Source organism: Mus musculus, chromosome X, assembly GCF_000001635.26.
Source record: "Mus musculus strain C57BL/6J chromosome X, GRCm38.p6 C57BL/6J".
Lineage (NCBI taxonomy): Eukaryota > Metazoa > Chordata > Mammalia > Rodentia > Muridae > Mus > Mus musculus.
The window spans coordinates 4857650-4879864 of NC_000086.7; the positions used below are offsets into that span (position 1 = coordinate 4857650).

At 40.3% G+C, this 22215-nt stretch overlaps 1 pseudogene; it reads right to left on the bottom strand.

Moving 5' to 3' along the window:
* The window catches only part of Gm4726, a 32154-nt pseudogene extending 18443 nt beyond the window's left edge, over positions 1 to 13711 (bottom strand).
* Positions 13712 to 22215: the final 8504 nt, after the last annotated feature.

Consider the following 22215-nt stretch of genomic DNA (forward strand, 5'->3'; position numbering starts at 1 on the left):
AACTCAGAGACAAAAAAACACATGATCATCTTATTTGATGAGGTGAAAGCCTTTGACAAAATCCAACACCTATTCATAATAAGTCTTGGAAACATCAGGAATTGGAGGCCTTATACTTTCTTTATTGGAATGCTTAGCTGAATATGGGCTTACCCTTAGGGCCCCCTTCCCTTACACCAGTGCAGCATACATCTCTCCTTAGTGGCACTAATCTCCTTAACACCCTCTGTCTTGGTTAGGTTTTCTGTTGCTGTGAAGAGAAGCCATGATCACAGCAACTCTTATAAAGGAAAACATTTACTTCGGGATGGCTTACAGTTTCAGAGGTTTAGTCCTTTATTGTCATGGCAAGAAGCATAGTGGCACATAGGCAGTCCTGGTGCTGTACAGGTAGGTGAGTTATACATCTGGATCAGCAGGCAGCAGGAAGAGAAATATGCCACTAGGCCTGGCTTTAGCACCTGAGGCTCCAAAGCCCATCCCCAGTGACATACTTACTCTAATAAGGCCACACCTTCTAATGGAGTCACTTCCTATAAGCCTATGGGGGCCATTTTTACTGAAATCACCACAGCCTCTTATCTAGAACATGCCTGCTAAACCTACTCTCTTTCACTGTAGACCTGCATATGCCTCATCAATAACAACCATTCCAGAGACTCAACATTATGCAGTCTTGAAATTTTCTCTGCCCACCACCCATCTCAAAAAAAATCACTTGGGCTAGTTCTTAAGATAAGGGCAGGAGAAAGCCATATCCTTAGCCAAACTATCACAAGAACAGTCTCTGTTGGAATTCTGTCTAAGCTCCATCCCACAGTTACCTGGCAATAGCCAGGTAGGCCTGACATCCATTGCCTCCTCCTTGATCTCTAGCTCCTCTCTCTCTAGTCCCCTCCACTCTCTTCTTATTCCCTTCCCCCCTCTAACTCCATGTTCTCATGGACAGCCTCTACTTCTCTTCTCTTCTCTTCTCTTCTCTTCTCTTCTCTTCTCTTCTCTTCTCTTCTCTTCTCTTCTCTTCTCTTCTCTTCTCTTTTCTTCTCTTCTCTTCCTTTTCTTCCTCTCTCTTTCTCTCTTTCTCTCTCTCTCTCTCTCTCTCTCTCTCTCTCTCTCTCTCTCTCTCTCTGCCTCTACCTACCTCTTAACTCTCCTTCTCATGGGTCTGCTGAGGCACCCATTTGCCCAATACCTGTCTACACCTTCATAAAACATATCCCCCCTTTATCTTTTTTATAAACACAACAATCTCTTTCTTACAACCATTATTTTGCTCTAAAGCCTCCTTGGGTTTGGTCTCCATGGTTCACATTCCTCTTAGCACTACTGTCTTTCTCCTTTATACTAAGATGGTCTATTCAGTTCTGATTATAGCATCTTACAATTTTTCCAGTCCAAGATCCAAAGTCATCTGCATTTCTCCCCTAAACCAACAATGTCATATTTTCTTTCCAATAACAAGCACACTCCCTGGTACCAACTTCTATGTTAGTTACATTTCTGTTGTTTTGAAAAAAAAAAAAAAACCACAATGACGAAAAGCAACTTGTGGAAGATTTTATTTTGGCTTATGTTCCTAGAAGAATAAGAGTCCATCGGGGCTGGGAGGTATCTAACAGGCAGGTATGGAGGATGAAACAGAAAGCTAAGAGCTACATTCTTAATTGCAACCTCAAAGCAGAAAGAGTAAATTGAACTATCTTGAGGCTTTAAATTCACAAAGCCTGACTCCAGTGCCATACATATTCCAGCAAGGCCATATCTTCTATACCTGATCAGCATCACTATCTGGGTATCAAATAGTCAAATATACTTTGTGGCACATTTCTCATTCAAGCCGCCATATTACCCTGCCCTCTTCCATCTTCCACCCTATTTAACACTTTCTATTTCATTATTTCCATCTACTACTGCATTCTGCCCTCTCTCTCTTGAAAGATTTATTATTTAAATATGATATTTTATTAATTCTTTGATAATTTTAAACACGATTCAATGTATTTTAGTTAAAGTTACCTCTACTGCTCCCCTTAACTCTTACTAGAACCATCACCTACCCCCATGCTCTCCAAACTTCAATCCTCTCTTTTTCTATAACCTAGAGATTCCAATTCGTGCTGCCATATACTCAGGGTATAGAACTATCAACAGAATAATGCCCTACTAGGGGCTACAATCTTAAAGAAAACTGAATTTTATTCCCCTTGGAAGTTATCAATTAATATTAGCTTCTCATCTGTGAGGATGTTTAAGTCTCTCCTGTCTCCATGCTGGAATGTTGCCTTACTTGGTCTTTTTTTTTTTTTCTTTCTTTCTTTCTTTCTTTCTTTCTTTCTTTCTTTCTTTCTTTCTTTCTTTCTTTTTTTCTTTTTTTCTTTCTTTCTTTCTTTTTGTTTTTTTTTTTTTTTGGGGGGGTTGTTTGTTTGTTTGCTTGCTTTTTTGAGACAGGGTTTCTCTGAGTAGTCCTGGCTGTCCTGGAACTCACTCTGTAGACCAGGCTGGCCTCGAACTCAGAAATCCGCCTGCCTCTGCCTCCCAAGTGCTGGGATTAAAACTGTACACCACCACGCCAGGCTGCATGCCTTGGTCTTGTGCAGAAAACAGATTCTGTAAGTTCATGAGTACAGAAATCCTATCACATTCAGAAGACACTTTCACCTAGATCTTTAACTTACAATTTTTCTACATTCTCTTTGATTCTTTGGGGAAATAGTGTTATAAAGACATCTTATTTTTGGATGCAAACCTCATACACAATTATTTTCTGTATTTTGACCAATTGTGAGTTTCTGTATTAAAAACTTCTCTAGTGAATACTGAGAGCTATACTAGTCTATAAGTACAGGTAACCAAATTTAGGGAAAAGTTTTATACTATGTTCTTTACCAAAACTGCGGTAGTAGGATCATCCCTGGGGCTTGTAAGTTCCCCAATCATGAGCTCTTGATATTGCAGTACCAGATTCATGGTTTCTTGCAGGACAGGCCTTACTTAAATCCAACCAGCAAGTGGTTGGATACTCACATAACATAGTACTTTCGAATCCAGGGCCATATTTTGCCATGCAAGTCATTACAGTAGTTGAAAGAATTGACCATTGGATAAGACTATTGGTTTATCCCACTGCCACACATACACACAAACACACACACACACACACACACACACACACACACAGCATACTGCATTGCTCCTTTTATTACTTTGAGTGCTAGTCAGTATGGAGAATACTTACTAGTCAGTAACAACTTGATTTCTTAATATCCTGCGACAAAAGGTGTGAGGTTTTCTGCAGTATAGTTTCACTGTCATGTTCTGGTGGGCCAATCAAGAGTAATGAAAATAGACTGTATTGTTTGGGGTCTCTGGGACAACCGTGTCCAATATGTCCAAAGGAGGTATCCTACACCTGGCACTGGGCTTTTGATTTTTCAAAATATGACTCTTTTGGGAGAGGCATTTTTCCTGTGTAGAGTAACCCCAATTAAACTCCTCCATATATATGTGTGTGTGTGTGTGTGTGTGTATGTATGTGTGTACATATATGTATATGTATATGAAATTTATATATGAAATATATATATATATATATATATTCCCTCTTCTCATTTAAAACTTTATCCTCATTATTCTCTTTATTGACTGTTTTTGCTAATATCTTCTTTTGATTACTAAAGCTCTATGTTACCCATTTAAACATTTTGGTGTAATAGATTTTGTAATGCTTCCAGTTTTGCTTTTGTACCTCAAGATAGCTTTAGCTATTCAGAATATTTTATACTTCTTTATGATATTTTTCTAGTTCTGTGAGTAATATTATTGGTCTTTCATTGTATATTACATCGAATCTATAGGTCACTTTGGACAATGTAGATAATTCATCACTTAATTCTTGCAATCATGAATATAAGAGATCATTTCATATTTTATAATTTTCACTATACAGATTTTTTTATACCCTTGGGTTTATACTAGATATTTTTGTGGCTATTATGGTTAAAATGTTTTAAACATCATTATTGATGCTTAGAAAATATAATAATTTCATGTGTTCATTTTGACTTACCTAGGCAACAAAGGCAGGTCCATTATCAGACTTGATTACCTTGGGTATCCTGAAACTTGGGAAGATTTCTTCTAGGATCTTCTTGGCTACCACATTGGCCGTCTCAGTCCTGGTAGGAAAAGCTTCTACCCAGCCTGAAAAGGTGTCTATAAACACTAATAAGTACTTGTTGCCATATCTAGCTGGCTTAATTTCTGTAAAATCTACCTCCAAGTAGGCTCCAGATTTGTCACCCCTGAGCCTCTTCCTAGGAGTATACACGGAGTGTCCTACATTAGTCATAGCACAGGCCTTGCAGCTTTTGACTATTTCCTCTGCCAATCAGAGAGTCCTATAACATAGTAGTTGGAGGAACTAACCACACCTTTAAATTTCTTGGCCCCCCAGTGGGTCAAGTAATGTAAGTTGGTAACTTACTTGTGTTCTTCTTTCCATGGGGGGACTAGCTTTTCTTCTGTTTCTACTACCCCATACGGGGTTTCCTTTCTCAGTCCTAATTTGTTCATAATTTAATAGTCCTCAGGGGTGTATCTAAAGCTGTTCTCTCTGATATCATAATAATCTTTAGGCTCCTTTACTGCCAGGATTCTTCCTCCTTGCTGCCTGTTTGGCAGTTAGGTCTGCCATCTGATTCCCTTTAGCCACAACATCTCGAATTTTCTGGTGTCCTGGATAATGTATAAAGACCACCTTTTTTGGCAACTGTAAGGCCTCAAGGAGGCTCAAAATTTCCTCTTTATTTTTTATGTCCTTCCCTACAGATGTCAACAGAGCTTTGTCTGTATATTGCTCCGTGTATATGGGCAGTGGCAAATGTATACCCGATGTCAGTGTAAATGTTGAGACTTCCCCTCTGCCATTCGTAGAGCTTGTATCAAAGCCACAAGTTCAGCTTTCTGAGCCTATGTCCCTTCAGGGAGGCTGCTGGCCCAGATCACTTGCTTTCCTTCTACCACTGCTGCCCGTTCGTTCTGCTTACCTTCAACGTCGAAGCTACTGTACCAGGTACTGTACACCCAGGCCAAGGCTGATCATTCAGATCATTTCAAATATCAGTTTCTTCTGCCAGAATGTCAGTGCAGTGATGAGTAGGTGAAGAGTCATCAGTCTCGAGCAGTTGGGTAGTGGGATTGAGGACATCAGGGGGAGTGAAGGTCACTTGTTCAGTCAACAAAATGCTCTGATAATGTGTCATACAATCATTGGTCATCCATCGGTCAGGGGGCTGTCAGATAATGCTTTCAAGAGAATGGAGTACCACTACAGTTATTTGCTGTCCCAGAGTGAACTTATCAGCATCCTTGACAAGTAGAGCTACAGCAGCAATAGCTTTCAGGCAAGAAAACCAGTCACTGGCAACAGGACCTAACTTCTTGAATAGGTAAGCCATTGGCCTTTTTCAAGGTCCCAAAGTCTGAGTAAGGACTCCTCTGGCGACTCCTGCTCTCTCATCAGATAAGGCCAAGGCTGAGGCCATCAGTAGGGCCTTTTTAATTTCTTCAAAGGCTTTCTGGTGATCTGGGGTCCAGACAAACACCCCCTTCCTTAGTTAGGGGCTACAACAAGGCAGCTAAGGTCACAAACCCAGGTATCCAGAGTCTGCAGAAGCCAGCAGTGCCCAATATTTCTCTTACTTGCCTCGGTGTAGTTGGTGTGAGGATCTGAGTTACAGTCTTTTTTCTGGAGTCCGTTAGCCACCACTTCTCATCTCAAAGGGTGTATCCCAAATAAGTAACTTCAGTCTGACACAGCTGAGCCTTTTTAGCTGAGGCTCAGTACCCCAACTCACATAATTGTTAAGCACATTGGTCTTCTGTTGCTCAGGTTCCCTATATAGGTCCTGTCTTTTCTTTCTCTCCTACTACTGCAGCCAAAATTCTAGTCAAATTTCTCTCTTGTTTACGAACCCTCCTTTCTTCTCTTTCTTCTGCCTCCTGCCCCCTCTCTCTCTTTCTTCTCTTCCTTAGTGCCCCGCTTATGAAACACTTTCTCTGCCTCCTTAACCAAATCCAGAAAGGTATAATCCTGCAAACCTTCTAGCCAATGAAACTTTTTCTTAATATCTGATGCTGACTGCCTATAAAGGCCATAGCCATCACAGCCTGCTGACCCTCAGAGGCTAGGTCAAAGGGAGTATAACGCCAATAAACCTCCATTAAACATTAAAGAAACACAGACGGTGGTTCAACAGGCTCATAAAAAACCTCTCTTACCTTAGCCAAATTGGTGGGGCATCTAGCAGTCCCTTTCAGCCCTGCCACAAGAACCCAAGAGTAGACCTTCAGTGTACTGAAGTCCCAAGCAGTTCGGTTAAGGGGAAAGCCAGCATCTATTTCATTTGAAAGATTGGCTGGCTCACTATTTGTTCTGGGGACATTTTTTCGTGCTTCCAACAGGATCCTTTCCCTCTCCTCAGTAAAAAAGAGAACCTGTAAAGCTGCTGACAATCATACCATGTGGGTTGGTGGGAGTACATCAGAGACTCCATCAATCCTGTCAGGCTAGCAGGATTTTCTGAAAAAAGGAGGGTGATTAATTTTCCAGTTATAAATATCAGCAGAGAAAATGGTCAATACTGAAGGGGTTGGAGGTTGGGCAGGTCCACTGGAGTCTGTCTGGGCTCTGCATTCTCCAGCAACGTGTACCCGCAGTGAGTCTGCCTCCTGCCATTACAAGGGGTTTGGGGTTTCCCAGCATCAGGGCTTGAGGCTGTGGATAAGGCAGAGGTAGTGGAATAGGCCACTTAGGAGGCTCCTCAATCTCAGGATACAATTTAGGAGGAGCTGAAGGCTGAGCTGGAGGCTTCATTTTGGAAGAAGCCTTCACTTTCGATTTATTCTTTGGTGTTTCATGGAAAGCCAGGACTCAAGAGCCAGGCTTTTGCTCAAGTACCCAGGATTTGACCCAGGGTGGAGTGTTCTGAACCATATCTTGCCACACTGTGATGATGTATGGTTGCTGATCGGGATGGGATCCAGGTCCTTCCTGAAAAACAATGGCTTTGATCTCAAAAACGATAGTTAAGTCAAAAGTACCTTCTGGAGGCCTGCTGACATCATGTAGGCCACTGCGAAGAGCAAAAATTCTGCCACAGTCCTTTTTTAACTTCTATTGACAAGTTGTGAGCCCTAGATTTAACTACACTCCAATGGTTGAGAGTCAAGCTAAGGGGGGTCATCACTGTCTGTCCCGTGATAAAACTGTAGACAAAGACACGCAAGATAAAAACTCACGAAACAGAAACCAACAGATCCAGACACAAGCTACCCTTCCATGTCCTCCCATAAACAGACAAAAGAATCAGAAGGTCATGGAGGGAGAAGCTTCTGCTTCAACGGCACAACTCGGTTCTCTGAGTGTAGGAGACCACCAGGCATTCCTGGCTCTCCCCACTTCCCAGGGGCGTCCCCCAGGATGGCAGCCTGTGATCCTCCTAGCGCGTCTGCTGATCACAGTTCTCTGGTCCTTATAGCCCGAGAGGACAGCTGCAAAGAGAAAGCACATGGGTCAGTGTTGGGGCCAGCCTGTGGCTCTCATGTCCGGGTTTGAGCCTGGAAGGCAACTTGGAACTGAAAGAAAAGTGGGAGCCTAGCGGGTTGAGAAATAATGGAATCAAGACAAGTAGTCTGCTCAAGGTTCAAATGTTTAATTGCGGACATGCTTTATAAAAGAGGGGTGAGGCCCATTCCCACCAATTCATCCTTGGAGCCTGGAACCAGCTGCAGGTGATGATGTGCAGGATAGGGTATAGTCTCCAGAATAGATCCAGGGCCTCTCAGCAGGTAGCAGTATCTTGCAGAGGAACAGAGACAGTGGCTGAACAATAGAGTGATCTAGGGAGGAAGGCTCCATAATAGATAATCTCCTTAGTGGCAGCAAGGTAAAGTTCTGGCTCAGCCTGCTTCAGGCTTTTGGGAGGCTACATCTCCTCTCTGTTATTAATGTTAAAAAAAAGTTGGACTGAGGCATAAAATTTATTTATGCTCCATAGTCCTTGCTGGGAATTATGGTGGCTTGTGGCCAGGCCTCTCTTAGGGTCTCATATCCTCTTGAACCCATCAGTTCTCTCATAGGAATTTACATGTAGCTAGTGTTATAATTTACACAAGCATGGCTCTGTGGTGTATTATCAACAGCCACGGACTTTTGGCATGTACCCCTGTCTTAGATTGGTATGATCCGGGATCTGGTTGCCTGTCATTGACTAACCTGCCCTCATAGCACACCTTATTCCCAAATCAGACCAAAGCCACAATATGTACTTAGAATTCTTCTTGATGAAAATTAATAACTGCCACCTGCGTGCTGTTGGGGGTGGGAATGCATGCCCACTGCAGTCAGGCTGAAGGGTGTTGACTGACCTGCTTGAAAAACAAAGTCCAGACAGTGAAAGGCACAGTACAAAAGCTTCTTTTGGGGAAGTCCAGGTACTCCATTCAATTGTAAATCAGCAATGATCAGGCCAGACTTAGAGCTCCCGGTGTGGGGGAGGTGGTTTTGAGAATTGCAGAAAGGCTTACAGCATCCCTGGGAGTGGCGGCTGTGCTCTAATTTAACTTTTTGGCTAAAAAGGATTTTTAGCCATGATCAAGGTTAGAGTCATACTTACTAGAAGATTCAGGATCTGTGTCTAGTTGTCGAACTAATCTCTCAGGCAGCCATCACGCTCCATCTCCTTTTTGTGAAAAAACACAGACATTCCCAGAAAAATCAGAGACTTTTCCCTTTCCCAGATTAGGACCGGGTCTGGACCCTTCCATTCGTTAGTTAATGGGTCCTGCCACTTTACCATGGCATATAAACTAGAAGTAACTGGATGCCAGTGGCGATCCACTGCAGACTGACCTTTAACATCAGTTTGCAAAAAATTTAGAACAAATAAAGCCAAAGCAAGATGTGACTTTGGTGACCTTGGGGGATATAACTGCCCCTGTTTTCTTTTTTTTTTTAAAGATATTATTTATTTATTTTTTAGATTTATTTATTTATTATATGTAAGTACACTGTAGCTGTCTTCAGACACTCCAGAAGAGGGCATCAGACTTCTTTATGCATGGTTATGAGCCACCATGTGGTTGCTGGAATTTGAACTCAGGACCTTCGAAGAGCAGTCAGAGCTCTTAACCACTGAGCCATCTCGCGTACCCCACCTGTTTTGTTTTTAAAAGCCAATTTTTTAAAGTGCGATGAGCACATTCAACTATTCCTTGTCCCATGGAGTTATAAGGAATTCCAGTTTTATATTTGATGCCAAACGCTCTACAAAATGAAGTACATTTTTTGCTAGAATAGGATGGACCGTTATCTGTCTTAATAAGTTTAGGCAATCCCATGGCATTAAAGGCTTGTAGGCAATGATCAATTACATTTTTGGAGGCTTCTCAAGTATGCAGAGAAGCAAAAAGAAATCTTGAACAAGTATCAATACAAACATGTATATATTTTAATTTTCTAAATTCTGCATAATGAGTTACATCCATTTGCCAAATATGATTAGGCATAAGACCTCATGGATTAACTAGTCAATGTGGCACTGGAGAAAATGTAATATGTTTAGGACATTGTTTTACAATCATTCTTGCCTGCTCTCTAGTGATCTTATGTCGAAGCCTTAAGGTGTATGGCTAGAGAGATGAAATTTTTATGATCACATTTGGCCAAAGCAATAGGATCTGACATTAAGGCTTCTCCTATTAGAACTCTATCGATGCAATCATTGTCTTTAGCTAAAGGTCTAGGAAGACCAGAATGAAATCATATGTGGCCAATATAGAACGGGTGTTTTCGGGCAAGAATGATGTTTTGCAGTTGTGAAAACAAGGATCCTGCTGGCATATTAAAGTTAAACATACCACAGGTCTCCAATAAGGGTACCGATTGTGCAACATATAAACTATCAGTAAAAATATTGAAAGCCTCATGTACAAACTGAAAGACATTCAGTATTGCTGTTAATTCTTCTAACTGAGCTGAGATGCCAGGAGTCTTTATGATTACCTGTTGATTATTAATAAGAAATTCAGCTCGCCCTTTAGAGGAGCCATCAGTAAACACCAGAACAGCATTGTGTAAGGGTGGAAAAGAGGTCAAATTAGGAAATATCACCTCATATACCTTTAAAAATTTTATCAACCTATCTTGAGGGTAGTGGCTGTCTATTGTTCTTTTAAATCCTATTTGACCAAGCAACCAATCTGTACTATGCTGTTTCAGCCAAGTGTCTTGACTTACACTGTAAAGCTGAACAATAATATCTGGCTCTTTGCCAAATAAGTTAATGCCTGCTTCTTTCCAATGATAATCATCTGGGTTACTGCTTCATAATATGGCAAGATATTGCATTTAGGAGAAATCCTCGAATGTATCCACATTAGAGGAGATTTTGCCATAACATTCCTGTAGGTACATGAATCGTATTAAAAATTAACAGATGTAACAGCAAAGAGTAATCTATATAAGTGACAAATTGCTCTTTAATAGCTTTTTTTACTTGTAAGGCCAGCAATCCTTCTGAGGTTAGGGACTTAGGGGAGCTAGGATCTCTTTTAGAATATCAAATAAAGGTTTTAACTCCCCTGTAGTGAGTTTTAAATAGGGGCAAAGCCAATTAATATCACCTAACAATTTTTGAAAACCATTCAAAGTCTTTAAGTTGTCTCTGTGAATAACTATCTTCTGGGGAAAAACAGCTTGATCAGTAAGTCTAAAGCCCAAATAATTATAAGGATTTCCTGAGTTTGTATCTTTTCAGGAGCTATGTGTAATCCTTTTTCAGCTAAGGCTTTTTGTAAAACTCTATAACACAAAAGCAAATCCTGGGGTCTTTTCCAGGCAACCCAGGACAATTTCTTAACTGTCCAAAAACAGTCGTTTTAAAGGAACAGTATTTTTTCTTATGAGTAGCACAATAGCACAAGCAATGGCAAGCTTGAGAAATAATAGCATTTGAGGGATGAACAATTTAATGCAATTGTAAGCTCATATATATATATACATATATATATATATATATATATATATATATATATATATATATATATGTATGTATATGGATACAAAATAAGCTTGATTATTTAACATTTTAAAACACCATCTACAGCACACAATTTAATTATCTGTGTTGAAGCAGGGGGAAGCTCAAAATAATAAGTGTGTGATCAAATTCACATATACTTTTCTCTCATAAGAGGGCTGATTTTAAACACAGTAAATGGGATGCACGTATGCATGAATTTATAGAAGATACAAAAACATGTATAAAAACAATTTTAACTTATCTTTAGTATAATGATTGTCAATTTTATTTAAAATGATGATATGCAATAGATCAAATATTAATATTCTGTAATAACCAAATTAATTGCTGTTTTGAACAAAAAGCAGACACTTAGTCAGGTTTTTAAGACACAATTTGTTATAGTTATTCCAAAATATATGAATTTATCTTACAATTCTTTGTTAGCATCACAGCAGCCTCAATAGGGTCTGAAACTTTACTTCAAGGTTAAGAAGGATGATTTTACAACAATGTTTTCTCTAGCCAAGAAATTGTTGTGAGCACATTTAGTAACCAATAACTAAAATAGGCAGCTAATATGTAATTACCATTGATTATAATTGATAACAACTATGAAAGCTTTCTTTATTTTCTGCAAGGCCTTTTGTTCTTTGCCAGTTAATTTGTGTCTCTCTTAATAGCACCTGACAAAGGCTTAAGTTTTCCTGTGGTGAGTTTAAGGTGAGATCTTAGCCAATTAGCATCTCCTCGAAGCTTTTGAAAATAAAATTTTGAAGCAAATCAATTTTTCTTTCTTAGATTTTCAGGACCGCAATTTTTAGTATAGCTAAAAACCTAAGTATTAAAAAATACTGCATCTGAATCTTAAGGAATCTACCCTGAAGGCAGGGAGAGGTGGGTGAGGTCCCAGGAACTTCCCCAGTCACGGTTTGCAAAACAAAAGAAACATCTCACAAATGTCCCTGAGGCTACTCCAAGCTGAGCTCCTCATCTACCCAAGGGCAAACAGTTCTCAGTCTGAGCACTCTGCCAGAGTCCTGGCCCACAGATTATCCTTATTTTGAAGTATCTTTAAAGACCTGTTTTCCTGAGTTAGCTCCTGCCACATGTAGTTTAGAATGACTCTAACACAGAGTTACTAATTTTAAGCTAACTTTCTATTACAAGCAAAGGTCTGCCTGCTCCTTTAAGAGCTGAATTTTCAATCATGTCCCAGTAGGGCTTTTCCAGTTACACTAGCACTTTTCTAAATTTTTGCATAGCTCTAAACACATACACAAAACAGTAAACAACAGATCTAGACACATGCAAACCTTTCTTGTCTTCTACAAGCAGGCAAAAGAATTAGAAGGATAACCTTCCATTTCATAAACAAAACTTGGTCCCTCTGACCAATCTCTGGAGACTGCCAGATGTCTCTGGCTCTCTCTACTCCCCAGGGCATCCCCTGGGGAGGTAGCATTCTTCCTAGCACATCTGCTGACCACAGTCCTCTGGTCCTTACAGCCCGAAGGGACAGCTACAAATACCAAATATGCATTTCAGAAAACCCCATCGTCTATAAACACCAGAGAAACCAAACTCAGGTGGATCTAAACTCAGACTGCACTATGTTTCAGAGACACAGGACGAAACACAGACAAGAAACCAACACAACGAGCACATGTTAATTTCAGGAAACATAAGACAGACACTCAGAAAAAAGACACCTGCTGGTACACACACAAGAGTGGATTCCCCAATTTTCTCTCTGTCCCTGGGAGAGTTTCAAAATCCACTTTCCTCCCACCTGATGCAGTTTCCAAATGCGGCTATCTGCCTGATTATTAAATCTCTTTTATTAAACACTTTTATTTCTTTCACCTAAAAAAAGCAGCTTATGGAAGCTGTGGTCGACTGCCTTCCCGTTGAGTTCTTAGTTCCCGATAACTCACTGCTGATCCTAAGTGAATCTAGCACGTGGATTTAGCACTGTTCCAGCTTAGCCTGTACCAACCTTCTCCAGTACGAATTTTCTTTAATTCTTTACTTCTTCCATGGAGCTCTAAACCAGCAGTGTTTCTTCCAAATGTCCTCTGCCTATCCCAGGCGCCACATTGGGCACCAAATTGTAGGGGCCGGCCTGGGGCTCTCATGTCCGGGTTTGAGCCTTGAAGGCATCTTGGAACTGAAAGAAAAGAGGGAGCCTAGGCGGGTCAAGAAATAATGGAACCAAGAAAACAACTCAGGGTTCAAATGTTTAATGGCAGACACACTATATAAAAGAGGGGGGAGGCCCATTCCCGCCAATTCATGCTTGGAGCCTGGAACTAACTGCAGGTGATGACATGCAGGATAGGGCAAAGTCTCCGGAATAGATCAGGGGGGTTTCTCAGCAGGTAACAGTATCTTGAAGAGAAACAGCAACAGTGGCTGAACAATAGAGTGATCTCGGGAGGAAGGCTCCACCCTAGATAATCTCCTTAGTGACAGCAAGGTCAAGTTCTGGCTCAGCCTGCTTCAGGCTTGTGGGATACTACAGGTCAGAAAACAGATACTCAGAACAGACATGTCGGCCAGCATGCACACATTCCAGAGAGGATCTCCTTACCTCCAAGTCGGTTCTCAGATGAGATGGGTGGTTGCATTTCCCGACCAATGCACCAAATGAAAGACCCACAAAGTGAGGAATCCCCCACATTCTTACTCAGGAGAGGAGAAACCCCAAATCACTCACAAGAAATGGCCTAGATGCAAACCGCAAGAGAACTTTTTATTTCAGGCATGCTTGGGGCCCACAGTCATACACCACACAGGGGTAGAGGACTGTGGACCCAGGTAGCTGGAAAAGGGGCTATTTAAAGGAAAAAAAAAAAAACACAACCCGAGGGGGTAGGGAGGGTGTTATTAGAAAATGCCGAAAATACCAGTAAAAAATAAAAAGGGTGTTCTAAAAATCACAAGGAGAAACTCCCTGCTTCTCAAGATTGTTCTCAAGATTTTAATCTAACTTTTGTGGTCAGCCAGTTCCTGGAATAGGGTCACTGAATCGGGCTAACCTACATTCTTGGTGATAGGGGGTCTGAATTTTTTCCTGGTCTTTCACTGTGTACTGGTCCAATTAATCCCAAGGCTTATTTACTACTTCAATAGAGAGCTTCTAGATAGATGGGACAGTACCCTCTATTGAACAAGAAGGAAACCCTTCATGGTGGGTGCTCTGGGTTTCATTGCTCTTGGGACTGGGAGTGGCTGGAGTGGCTACTGGCACCTCTTCCTTGGTGCTACAAGGTCAACAGTAACAGAATCTCACGGCCGCCATAAATCTGGACATTGAGAAGATTAAAAGTAAAAGTAAACAAAAACAAAAACAAAAAAAAGAGAAGATTGAAACATCAAATCCTGGTTCAACTCCTCACTGTGGATGAAAACTCTAATCTCCACTCTATTGGGTACCACTCTTATTTTACTGCTTATGCTAACCTTTGGCCCTTGCATTGTTAACAAGCTGATTGCCTTTGTAAAAGAATAAGAACTGGGCAGCTGATGGTTTTAAGGCAACAATATGAATCCCTAGGATCAATAGAGTAAGAACATGATCTAGCAGAGCCTTCATTATAAGGAGAGCTCCATGATTGGAGCTCCTATAAGAAAAACAGGGGAATGAAGGGCCCTAAGGGATTTGCCAGTCTTAACACTCCCCTACCTCTACAGCTTCTCTTCCCTCCTGGGATCAAGGCTAGGCCAAGTTCCATTCTTCACCCAGTTCTTGGGAGGAGCTGGAATATTCTTGAGAAAAACTGTAGAATGTACTGACTGATAGTCACCTGACCCTCTGGCAAGTCCCAGGTAGAGTTCAAATGCATGTCATGTTTTGCCCATGCTTGCTTGCCAATAGCTTTAAAGGTCAATATACTTAGCCAATAAGTCCAAACCTTGCTGATGTAACCTGTGCCCCTAAAAAGTATAAAAACTGCTTGTACTAGCCATTTGGGGTCGCTTTCTAGTCACTTGTCTTGGGGAATTAATTGAAAGTCGGTCGATTCCGACCACCAGAAAATAAACCTCTTGCTTTTGCATCGATCTGTTGCTCTGCTCTTGGTGTCTCACTTGGGGACATCTCAAAGTAAGTTCCACTGACTGAGGGTCGAGTTCTTACAATAGCAGTGTCAGAGGAGATTTTAAAACAGCCTAGAATTGACTCTGTTGTATAGCTAGTAATAGTCACACTTTCACTGATTAGTAATGAAAAGGAATGTGCTGAACAAGAAAAAATACAAAATGTGCAGTTTGAGACGAAAAATAACTTTCAGGAAATAGAGCTAAATCCTCAAGGAGATAAGAAGTTTAAAGAAAAAGCTGATCCTGGATGGATCAAAGGACTAGTGACCTCAGGACAAGACTCCACCCAGCTAAGCTTCCAACTTGTGAAGAGGAATTCTTAAGTAGTAAAATCTGATGTAGATGTGATATAAAGAGGAGGCCATGTTCCAGTGTAAGACTCTGTTGAGCCTTAGCTTACTGGGGACTCACTGAATGAACAATGCAAAGCTGGAAATCAATGCAAAAAGCAAGAGAAATGTATTTTTTTAACATGTTGGGGTCGCCTTGCACATGGAGAGAGAGAACAACCATGTGCAGCCCATCCATTTTTCCTTTATAAAGTTCTCTCAGGCAGCAGCCATTAGGCACAATGTGATTGGTTTGAAACACATTCGTAGATTTTGGTTACTGGTCTAGCCTTTCCATTCTAAAGCAATTATAAGCTGACACATTTAAAGTGATTTTAAGAACGGGGGAAAGGAAATGTTACTGTAAATATCCCTGACCCTGCCCTATGACACACTAATCAGTTTTCTGTACTGGAAAAAATAGGACAGGTCATCACTATGCTTGGTTTCTAGTGATCTGTATCAACAATGATTTCCAATGCAATTTCTGGCCTGGATGCAGCTAGGTCAAAACCCATATCCAGGCCAGAAATCGCAACAGAAATCAAGGTCATCTACACATGTGTGTTATACCATATTAAAATTGTGAATGTGAAAGAATAGTCACACATTAAGCTGATCCAATTCTCTGAAGATTTTCATAACTCCCCAAAAAGGACACACAGCACTAGAAATGTTATATGAGAATGGCAGTTTGAAAATGATACTTTTGGGGATCCTTCCAGTCGAAGCCAATGCAGGGCCACCTTGGATTCAAGCTTGGCGAAAATTCCCAAGGTCCCAAAGGACTCTCCATTCCCCAGGCACCCTAGCATGCCCAGGATCTTAGGATCACTGGTGAGTGGAATGCAACATCAGTTTCAACACAATTGGGAGTGCCTGGAGCCAACAGGAGCAGGGACACAGGAGCCCCCCTCTCCCGCAACCAGTGGTTCGAGTTCCTTCTGGAAAGCTCTGGACTACATTGGTTTGGAACTCAGCAGTCAGCTCCATGGTCCCCAGAGGAGATACCACTTCCAGGCACTCTAACAAACCCAGGATTGTAGGACCCCAGGATCCCAGGGGCTTGGTCACACCAGGATCTCAGAGGAATCTTGACTGCCAAGAAATTTGACACACCCAGAATCTCAAGATCAAAGGATCCCGGAATGACAGGATCACAAAGAACGCTGACATCTGAGGAGTTCTGACTCTACCAGGATTACAGGAAGGACAGGCTCCAATCAGATATACCAAGGGCAGGAAGCACGTGACAAAATCAGATGCCTGGAGACAAGTGTAATAAAAGAAGCAACAGAAAACAAGGTTACTTGGCATTGTCACAACCCAACTCTCCCACCATAGCAAGTGATGGATATACCATCACACCAGAAAAGCAAGATATGGATCTAAAGTCACTTCTCATGATGATGATGGAGGACTATAAAAAGGACATAACTCCTTTAAAGAAATACAGGAGAACACAGGTAAACAGGTAAACAGGTAGAAACCCTTAAGGAGGAAACACAAAAATGCCTTAAAGAATTACAGGAAAACACATACAAAAAGGTGAAAGAATTGAACAAAACCATCCAGCATCTAAAAGTGGAAGTAGAAACAATAAAGAAATCACAAAGGGAGACAACTCTGGAGATGGAAAATCTAGGAAAGAAGTAGGGATCCATAGATGCAAGCATCAGAAACAGAATGCAATTGATAGAAGAGTAAATCTTAGGTCCAGAAGATACTATAGAAAACATTGACACAACAATCAAAGAAAATGCGAAATGCAAAAATATCCTAACCCAAAACATCCAGGAAATCCAGGACACAATGAGAAAACCAAACCTAAAGATAATAGGTATAGACTAGAAGGAAGATTTTCAACATAAAGGGTCAGTAAATATCTTCAATAACATTATAGAAGAAAATTTCCCCAACCTAAAGAAAGAAATGTCCATGAACATACAAGAAGCCTACAGAACTCCAAATAGATTGGACCAGAAATGAAATTCCTCTTCTCACATAAAAATCAAAACACAAAGTACACAAAACAAAGAAAGAATATTAAAAGCAGTAAGGGGAAAAGGTCAAGTAATATATAAAGAAAGACCTATCAGAATTGCATTTGATTCCCCCCCCTTGCCCCCAGAGACTATGAAAGCGAGAAGATCCTTGACAGATGTCATACAGAACCTACGAGAACACAAATGCCAGCCCAGGCTACTATACCCAGCAAAAGTCTCAATTACCATAGTTGGACCAAGATATTGCATGACAAAATAAAATGCATGCAATATCTTTCCACAAATCCAGCCCTGCAAAGGATAATAAAGGAAAAACTCCTACACAAGGAGGGAAACTACACCTTAGAAAAAGCAAGAAAGTAATCTTTCAACAAACCTAAAAGAAGATAACCACATGAATAGAATTCCAACTCTAACAACAACAACAACAACAACAAAACAGGAAAAATCAATGCTTCTTCCTTAATATCTCTTAAGATCAATGAACTCAATTCCCCAGAAAAAAGACATAGACTAAGAGACTGGTTAGGTAAAAAGGACCCAATATTTTGCTGCATACAGGAAACCTGCCTTAGTGACAATGACAGACACCACGTCAGAATAAAAGGCTAGAAAACAATTTTCCAAGCTAAAGGTCTGTCAGTTATGGTTTTACTGCTGTGAACGGACACAATGACCAAGACAAGTCTTATAAAAAAACAACATTTACTTGGGGCTGGATTACAGGTTCAGAAGTTCAGTCAATTATCATCATGGTGGGACCATGGCAGTGTCCAGGTAGGCATGGCACAGGCAAAGCTGAGAGTTCTATGTCTTCATCCAAAAGCTGCTAATGTAAGACTGACTTCCAGGTAACTAGGGTGAGGATCTTATACCCACATCCAGAGTGGCACACCTACTCCAACCAGGTCACACCTATTCCAACAAGGCCACACGTCCAAATGGTGCCACTTCCTGGTCCAAGAACATTCAAACCATCACATAGTCGAAAGAAACAAGCTGGAGTAGCCATTCTAATATCGAATAAAATCAACCTAAAGTTATCCAAAATGATAAGGAGGGAAACTTCATACTCATCAAAGGTAAAATTTATGAAGATGAACTCTCAATTGTCAACATCTATGCTCCATAAAGCTCAAAACACACATAGCACCAAACACAATAATAATGGGAGATTTCAACACCTCACTCTCATCAATGGACAGATCCTGGAAACAGAAACTGAACAGAGATAGAGTGAAACTAATAGAAGTTATGAAACAAATGGATTTATCATATATCTATAGAACATTTTTTTTCCTAAAACAAAAGGATATACTTTCTTCTCAGCACTTCATGGTACATTCTCTACAAAATTGACCATATAATAGGTCACAAAAAGGGCCTCAACAGATATAAGAAGATTGAAATAATTCCATGCATCCTATCAGATCACCATGGACTAAGGCTGATCTTCAAAAACAACATAAATAATAGAAAGCCCACATACACGTGGAAACTGAACAACACTGTAATCAATGATAACTTGGCCAAAGAAGAAATAAAGAAATTAAAGACTTTGTAGAGTTTAATGAAAATGAAGACACAACAAAGATAAAATTTATGAAGATGAACATACCCAAACTTATGGGATACCTTGAAAGCTGTCCTAAGAAGAAAACTAATAGCTCTGAGTACCTCCAAAAAGAAACTAGAGAGAGCATACAATAGTGGCTTGACATCACACCTGAAAGCTATAGAACAAAAAGAAGCAAATTCACCCAAGAGGAGTAAACAGCAGGAAATAAACAAATTCAGGGCTGAAATCAACCAAGTGTAAACAAAAAGAACTATAGAAAGAATCACCCAAACCAAGAGCTGTGTTTTTTTTTTTTTTTTTGAGAAAATTAACAAAATAGACAAACCTTTAGCCATACTAACTAGAAGGCACGGAGATAGCATCTTAGTTAACAAAATCAGAAATGAAAGGGGAGACATAACAAAAGAACCTGAGGAAATCTAAAAAATCATTAGACCCTACTATAAAAGCCTATATTCAACAAAACTGGAAAACCTGCATGAAATGGACACTTTTCCAGACAGATACCAGGTACCAAAGTTAAATCAGGATCAGATTAATGATGTATACAGACCCATATACCCTAAAGAAATAGAAACTGTCATTAATAGTCTCCCAACCAAAAAAAGCCCAGGACCTGATTGGATTAATGGAGAGTTCTATCAAAAATTCAAAGAAGACCTAATACCATTATTCCTCAAACTGTTCCACAAAATAGAAACCGAAGGTACTCTACCCAATTCGTTCTATGAAGCCACAATTACTCTAATACCTAAACCACACAAAGACCCCCAAAATGAATGGGAACTTCAGACCAATTTCCCTTACGAATATTAATGAAAAATACTCAATAAAATTCTCACTGTCCAAATCAAAGAACCCATCAAAATTATCATTCATCATGATCAAGTAGGCTTCCTCCCAGGGAAGCAGGGATGGTTCAATATACCGAAATCCATGAACGTAATCCAATATATAAACAAACTCAAAGACAAAAACTACATGATCATCTCATTAGATACTGAGAAAGCATTTGACAAAATCCAAAACCAATTCATGATAATTGTCTTGGAAAGATTAGGAATTCAAGGCCCATACCTAAACATTGTAAAAGCAATATACAGCAAACCAGTTGCCAACATCAAACTAAATGGAGAGAAACTTGAAGCAATCCCACTAAAATCAGGAACTTGGCAAGGCTGCCCACTCTCTCCCTACCTATTCAGTATAGTGCTTGAAGTCCTAGCCAGAGCAATTAAACAACAAAAGGAGATCAAAGGGATACAAATTGGAAAGGAAGACGTCACAGTAACACAATTTGCAGATGATATTGTAGTGTACTTAAGAGACTTTAAACATTTCACCTAAAACTCCTAAACCTGATAGACAAGTTCAGCAAAGTGGCTGTATATAAGATTATTTTAAACAAATCAGTGACCTTCCTCTACACAAACGATAAACAGGCTGAGAAAGAAATTAGGGAAACAGCACTTTTCACAATCATTAAAAATAATATAAAATATCTTGGTGTGAATCTAAGCAAGTGAAAGATCTATATGATAGAACTTCAAGTCTCTAAAGAAAGAAATTGGAGAAGGACTCTGAAGATGGAAAGATCTCCCATGCTCATGGATTGGAAGGATTAATATATTCCAAATGGCTATCTTGCCGTAAGCAATCTACAGAATCAATGCAATCCCCATCAAAATTCTAACTTCATTCTTCAAAGAGTTTGAAAGGGCAATTTAACCCAACTTCCTTCCCAGGATTGCAAGCTGGTACAAGCACTCTGGAAATCAGTCTGGTGTTTCCTCAGAAAATTGGACATAGTACTACTGGGAGATCCAGCAATACCTCTCCCGGGCATATACACAGAAGATGTTCCAACTGGTAATAAGAACACATGGTCCACTATGTTCATAGCAGCCTTTTTAATACTAGCCAGAAGCTGGAAAGATCCCAGATGTCCCTCAATAGAGGAATGGATACAGAAAATTTGGTACATTTACACAATGGAGTACTACTCAGCTATTAAAAAGAATGAATTTATGAAATTCCTAGGCAAATGGATGGATCTGGAGGCTATCATCCTGAGTGATGTAACCCAATCACAAAATAACACACATGATATGCACTCACTGAGGGTGGATATTAGCCCAGAAACTTAGAATACCCAAAATACAATTTGTAAAACACATGAAAATCAAAAAGGAAGATTGAAGTGAGAATACTTCATTCCTTCTTAGAATAGGGAACAAAATACCCATGGAAGGAATTGCAGAGACAAAATTCAGAGCAGAGCCTGAAGGAATTTCCATCCAGAGACTGCCCACTTGGAGATCCATCCCATAAACAACCACCGAACCCAGTCACTAGGCAGATGCCAACAAGAGCCTGCTGACAGGACCCTGATACAGCTCTCTCCTGCAAAACTCTGCCAGTTCATGGCAAATAAAGACGTGGATGATCATAAATTAAACAAAGCACAAGGTCCCCAATGAAGGTGCCAGATAAATACCCAGTGAGCTGAAGGGGACTAACGCCCCATAGAGGAATATCAATATGAATTAACCAGTAACCCCAGAGCTCTTTGGAGCTATACTACCAATCAAAGAAATCACATGGTAGAACTTGTGGCTCTAGCTATATATGTAGCAGAGGATGGCCTACTTGGTCATCAATGGGAGGAGAGGCCCTTGGTCTTGTTAAGGCTTTATGCCCCAATATAGGGGAATTCTAGGACCAGGAATGGGAGTGGTTGGGTTGGGGAGATGAGGGACTGGGGAGGGGATAGGGGATTTTCACTGCGGAAACTAGGAAAGGGAATAACATTTAAAATGTAAATTAAAAATATCTAATAAAAAATTTAAAAAGAAAGACACATTCACAGGCACAATGCATACCATACTCAACAGAAACACACATTTACATCATCACTTGCATCACTGCACTCTACAAATAAAACACAATCACAAGCCCAATTGGTACCGCACTCTAGAGAAACACATTAAAATATCCAGTGTGGTCCTGCTCTATACAGAAACATACATTCTCATGCACCTTACCTAAATAATGCCTGCTTGTTTTTTGCCAAATATATCGAACAATAAATATTCCATTTGGGGGAGAGAACCCTC